The sequence below is a fragment of the Lycium ferocissimum genome, chromosome 3, assembly GCF_029784015.1.
Source record: "Lycium ferocissimum isolate CSIRO_LF1 chromosome 3, AGI_CSIRO_Lferr_CH_V1, whole genome shotgun sequence".
Classification (NCBI taxonomy): Eukaryota; Viridiplantae; Streptophyta; class Magnoliopsida; order Solanales; family Solanaceae; genus Lycium; species Lycium ferocissimum.
In genome coordinates, this window is record NC_081344.1 from 7,173,236 (window position 1) to 7,179,680 (window position 6,445).

The following is a 6,445-nucleotide window of genomic DNA, read 5'->3' on the forward strand; positions in this document are numbered from 1 at the left end:
ACAAATATTTAATATTTTGAATAACTAATTAGCAAAATAATCCTATTTTATTCTTTTTTAAATTCTTCACAGTAGTAAGTTTATTTTTTATATTGACAAAACTCTTATGTATATAAATTATTTAAATAAGAAAAATATCGGTGGTGAAAGAAATTAAAAATAAAGCAATATTGATTATGGTATAATGTTAAATGTCAAATTGGAAAAATACAAATTTTAAATAACAAGGATAAATAGTAAAAAATAAATATATATTCTAAATGAATTATCATGGTTTATTTACACTCGTCTAACAAATGAAACCTATCAATACTATTTATATATTAAGTTATTTCACTTCTAACTAAATATGAATTAGCGACGAAAAGTTAAACAATAGAATTCATTGCTAATCTTATTTTACCGACAGATTAGTAATAAAATGTATATAAAAAAAAAATAGAGCAATTTAGCACCGGATTAATGATGAAGTTCATGACTGAATCTAATTTCTTTTTTATGTTTTTTGTCAAATGAGGTACGCGCTTTAGTCACGCGCAAAGCACGTACACTAACCTAGTTTCTCATCAAAAGTCTTTACATGTTTCTTAAATTTTGTATCCAATCGAAGTTCATCATGTAAAATGGGGCAGAGGGATTAGTAACGAAGGCATATTCAAGGATAGAAAAATCCATCCAAGAAATAAACCCACTTGATCTGACTTATTGAAACGGAGATGAGCCCATACCAAAACAAACTTGGTTTTTGGAAACTAGAAATTGGTAGAAAGGTTGGCTCCTTGGCTTTGTTATCATATTATTTGTTGTAGCTATGGTTCTCTTTTCTATTGTTTTAGTACAACTTTTTCACGATTGTATTTGCTTTACATACTTGATTTATCATATGCTTTATTTGAGTTGAGGATATAGCAGAAACAACCCCTCTACCTTCTCAAGGTAGGGGTAAGACTACGTATACACTACCCTCCCTAGATCCTACTTGTCGGATTACGTTGGATATGTTGTTGTTATTGTAAAAATTGGTAGGAAGATTGAATTTCAGGCCACAATCAACCTAAAGTCTAATTTCTCAGGTTTTGGAAATTAATTTTGATGGTCCCTATTAACAATGGCGGAGCCGGAAATTTAGTGAAGGGTGTGCAAGATTAAATATATGCACATAATAACTAACATTTAACTTATACACACCGCGTAATTTTTCTGCCAAGGGTGCGCATCTGACCATGTCCCTATACATCATCCTACTAATATCATCTTAGTCCGGTAAAATCTGAAGTTCTGTAGTTACTAAGGAAATGTTGAGAGCTTTGTTACCTTTGATTTACAAAGTATGTGTGCATGTTATCTTGAAACTGTAATTAAATTTTAAAAGTTCTGCTTGCTTTACATGTTTTGGTAAGTGTAGGTAATCAAACTGTTCAATTGTTTTCCTTCTAAACTTACTTTTTGATATCTGAAACTCTTTTTGATTAGCAACTCAGACATTAGTAAAACATTTCAAACACAAAATTTTAATTAAGTATTTACTCGTATGTATTACTTTACTATGTTTCATTTCAGTTAATTTTCATATAGAAGATGAAAAAAGATAAATCGTCGCCTGAGAGATTCGAACTCTCGCGGGGAAACCCCATGTACTTAGCAGGCACACGCCTTAACCACTCGGCCAAAGCGACTTTGTTGTTTCTTGTACAATTCAAGCAACAAATACATTTAACTAAAAGCTCATAAGAGTGTGACGGGGGAGAGAGAGAGGGGTTGGGACTTATTTTGTAGAAGAAATGTTTGATTTTTATCACTAGTGTTCAGTGGCGGAGCCAGGATTTTCGCTAAGGGAGTTCAAAATATAAAAAAGTAAACATACGAAGAAGTCCCAGGGGTTAGCTTGTCTATATATCGTAAAAAATAATTTTACTTAGTGTAAGCGGTGTTTTTTTTACCAGGGAAGCAGCCTCGGCGCTCTATGTGGCTCCGCCACCGCTAGTGCTATATTCATCTATGGACCAATCCAAGTACGAGGTGGTATGGGTTCATCTTCATCTCACTGAAAGTGGGTTCACTACTGACTAATGTAGTCTTGCTCCAAATAGTCATGGGCCTAGGTAATTCCCCACCTTCTTTATATTGGGCTCATGGCATCTTGGATTTCAAGACACTTTTTGGGGTTGGGCCATGAACTCTTTAAAAGTTTTATCAAGAACTTGAAATAAAAATTTCATAGATATTTATTTGGTCGCCGCCATTTCATTTCTATTTATTTTTCATTTTTAAAATATAACTAGTTTCTCTTCCCGTGTATGTCGAGTTATGTTGTACATTGTTTTATAAAATGATTTCAGTACTATTGAAACAAAGCTTTTTAGCAACTAAATATGTGCGAAACAATTAAGCAAAAGTTTATATAATTGATCTTTATGAATTGATGCCTATTACTTCCTTGCGGACAATCTTTCTAGTGTATCCCCCTTTTATTATTTCGGTTGCTCTCTAGAATAAAAAAATTTGGGAACTTTTTCCCTTGAAAATTTTGAGGAAAAATCTCTTAAATCTCATCTTCATAGTGACTTGTTTGCCGATATAACATTGATTAATGTGTCATATAGTGACTGCCTATGTCCAAATGATTGGATGTCGTATGAATGTATGAATGAAGATGAACAATCAAAGCTTAAATTTGGGTAGGAAGAGCGTTTCTTTAGTAGTATTATTTTTTGTACTTTTTCAATCACCATTTATAGTGTGTAACTGTACACATTCAACTGAGTTGGTATCATTTTTTCTCACTTAGTAAATTTATTTTTTGATTTACCACTATATTTTGTACAAATATATTATTAATATTGTGTTGGATAAAACTCAATGCAACGAATTAATGTTTGAATGATTAAAGTTCAACTGTTTCCTTGGTTTTTATATATTTCAACAACACAATCAGTTTAAATGTCAATATGCATGATTATAAAAGTTTCATGTCGTAAACTTATAGTTAATTATTTAACTAAATAGTTACTCCCTCCGGCTCAAATTATTTATCCCTTTTTTGTTTTACACACCCGTTAAGAACTATTAATATCTCTCTCCATTAAATGTTTACTCTATTTATGGTGTCATCTCCAATAATGACAAGATTCAACTAAGGTTAAAACGGGAAAAAATAATTAGTTGTGCCTTGGAGTTCTGAAACGACAAATAATTTAAGACAACTATTTTTAATAACCACGATAAATAATTTGAGATGGTAAGGGTAATAAATATAGAGTTGACTTATACAAATGGTGTGAAATATAACTTTGATATCTTTTTTGATCGAATAATTATCTTTATATATAAATATGGTAGATATACCTTTGAAAGCCAAACACAATTAAATTATTACAAAATTATGGATCAAACAAGCTCTCAAATTTTGTCATTTGTGAGTATCCCTTTAATTTTGAGTGAACACAAGTAAACGCACTCAAATTGTCTCGAAAACAATCGGTTGAGCAACTTTCAAAACAAAATTATCATCAGAGCACCTCAAACTTTGTTTGCCACGTCAGCATTTGTGTTTACGTATTCAACTTTATACAAGTTGAGGTGCCTACTTATGCACAAAGTTGGAAGGCATCTTTAAAATTTGAAGGCCCAAGTTTGGTAACATGTTTATGCATTATGCTAATAAAAATTGAATTTTAAAATAGATATATTATGTATGACATTTGCAAGAAAAGGATTACAAATCAAATATATATGAAAACAAATAAATGTGAAAAGGTATCAGAGAAAAAAATCCAAGATGCATTAATTCTCCGAAACTTGAACTTCAAGAATCTGTATTTCAAAACCTCTATAATGAAGATGTTCTTAATTTGTTTCATTGATTTCTTCATTATCACAAGAAGCAACACTGGTCATAGTTAAAATATAATAATGAATACCTTAACTCTTGAGGAGCTACAAAATCCATTCATGATGTAATTATTTAAAGATTTGATGAGACAATTTTTAGACTTCTCAATGATAGTCTTCTCAAATTTCACTGTAAAAATAAAGAGCATAAAATTGGGAAAAATGAGATATAGATAAATAAATAGGATTCCTATTTCATGAGAGGTGCTACATCGCTTTACTATTGCCCAACTTTCTATTTGTAGTAAATTAAGCATAAAATACAAATTGATAATGAGCCCTTATTAACTATCGATTACATGTGCCTAGTCTCCATAATTTTAAGAGCCAATCAATTCAATATCTGTCATACTTTCATGTGACCTTTAATCTCTTTGTCGGTGATAGAATACGCGAATCAAATTGAAACTATAAGTTGAAATGAGTAACTCTGGAAGTACCAAGTTCAAATTTGCTCTTCATTTTTTTTCCGACCAAACGACATCCACTTTCTGAATCCGGAAAAACAAATTCAAATAAGAGAAGAATCTAATGAGGTAAATATAAGAAATGAATTTTGTGGTGCGTGTATATATATATATATATATATATATATATAGATGACCTAAATAAACTTTCTAGGCATTTGCTTATTTAAAAAGGTATTTTAGATCTCAAATCTAAATAGATAAAGTTTAACCTTCTTATAAAAAAATTAGAAAGTTTTTGGTTTCGATTAGATATTTTCAAACGATAATAGCATAAATACAACCCACTATTTTATTGAACTATCACTTAAATCTAAAATATTATTATATTAAAACTCATCTATGAAAAAATAATAAGATTATTTCGGCAAAATTCACATGCTATCGATTAAAAGGTCTCATTGTAAATTAAATTAGTTTTAGTTTTTCAAAGAATGGCGGAATCGCTGGAAAAAGATAGCTACTAAATTCAAGAAATATATCATAATGAATGAGATAAGCAGATTTCACAGCCCTCATTTTCTCCAATTCCTTTTCTTCCATTATTTTCTTCGTTGATAGATTTATTCTATCTTTCAATATATAAAGATTAATGAAGGAAAAATAACAAAAGAAAAGCAGGGAACCGAATATGTTAAAGATAAGATTCATTTTCAATTTTCCTTATGTAGATAAAACTGTGAATATACATAAATAAGAAAAGAATGAAACAGAGTGTGTAGTTGTATATATTATGGACTTTTAAGATTATAACTTTGTATCAAGAACTTCTAGAATTGTCTTGTCTCTTCGGTCTTTGAACAATATCCTACTCCTGCGGTTGAATCACCGAAAAATTCAAGAAAACTCCTTTAAGTACTTCATCCTCAGTAACCCGAGATGATCTCGGCTTTCAATATTGAAAATTTGATAAGGGAAACTTCCGCTTTCATCTATCTGGAAGGCCTTTTACTACTCTTGAAAAATGAGAAAGAATTCATAATTTTTTAAAGAATTGATTAGTGACTAAAAATTTAGTCACTGGATCGTCATGATAATATTAAATGTATTAAGAAAATTATCAGAATGAATAAAATTTAAGTAAAGAAAACTAGAATACACATGATTTAAACATAAGAATCTAAAAGAAATTCCACGATCGCTTGTCATGGCGCAGCAATGCATGCATAGATTCCTGCACAAAAGCATAACTTAACATTGTATTGTTATTTCCTTGACCGGAATTTAAAAAAATCTAGCAGCGAATTAACGTGAGCAGGAAAAGGTCATTACTCTTTTTGATTTATGTTTCTTCAATACCTTCAATATTTATTTTTTGTGATTGCGGATATCCTACTATTGGTTGTTTTTTTTTGGAAGGTTCATTTTGTGAAAAGAAAAACTATGGCAGGAAAAGATGAATTGAGAGTTAGGGAAAGTGGTAAGATGAAGATTGCGCGATGGATCAAATGACAGGAAGTTTGAAACCATTAACAGAGACATTTTAATGTTAGAAACGGTTGAAGTGCTGCAATCCATGAATTTATTTGTTTCGGATACGGTGCCTTCTTTTAGGAAACGATGTGTTTCCCTTCTTCCTAGAAAGCTGGAACAATGTGTTTTGTATTTTAATTTTTAACAGAAAGAAAAAGAGGAAAAAGCCAAAAAATTGAGAGAAAAGATAAATAGTAATCCTGGTTTTTTAGAGCGCCATGTCACCGGGCCTATGTCCCTGCTTATATATATATATATATCAGCAAGAACATAAAACTAATTTGAATATCGTGCTATCATAAATTGCTTTATTATAAAGGAGACACTCGTTTGTCCGTAAATTTCTTCCCAGAAATTTGAAAACGTACTTGAAGAATATTTCAAATAAGTGTCTGTTTATCACATTTAGGAGTTTTTGAAACTTCAAACTATGTTTTTACATTGAAACACAACTTCAACTTTCAAATAGTTCTTCTCAAATTAACTTCAAATACAGTTTTTTCAAATGTTAACCAATTTATGTCCAAATGCCCACTAAATTTGATATACAGATCGACACACCAATGATAATACTCTTTTGATTAATATAACAAAAAACAACATCCCTTTTTTAT

General features: G+C 30.4%; 1 non-coding gene across 1 annotated transcript; it reads right to left on the minus strand.

Annotated features, from left to right (window-relative positions):
- Nucleotides 1-1,594: 1,594 nt before the first annotated feature.
- Nucleotides 1,595-1,676, minus strand: TRNAS-GCU (transfer RNA serine (anticodon GCU)). Its single transcript has one exon. It is a non-coding gene; the product is annotated as a tRNA-Ser (tRNA).
- Between the last annotated feature and the right edge of the window lie 4,769 nt (nt 1,677-6,445).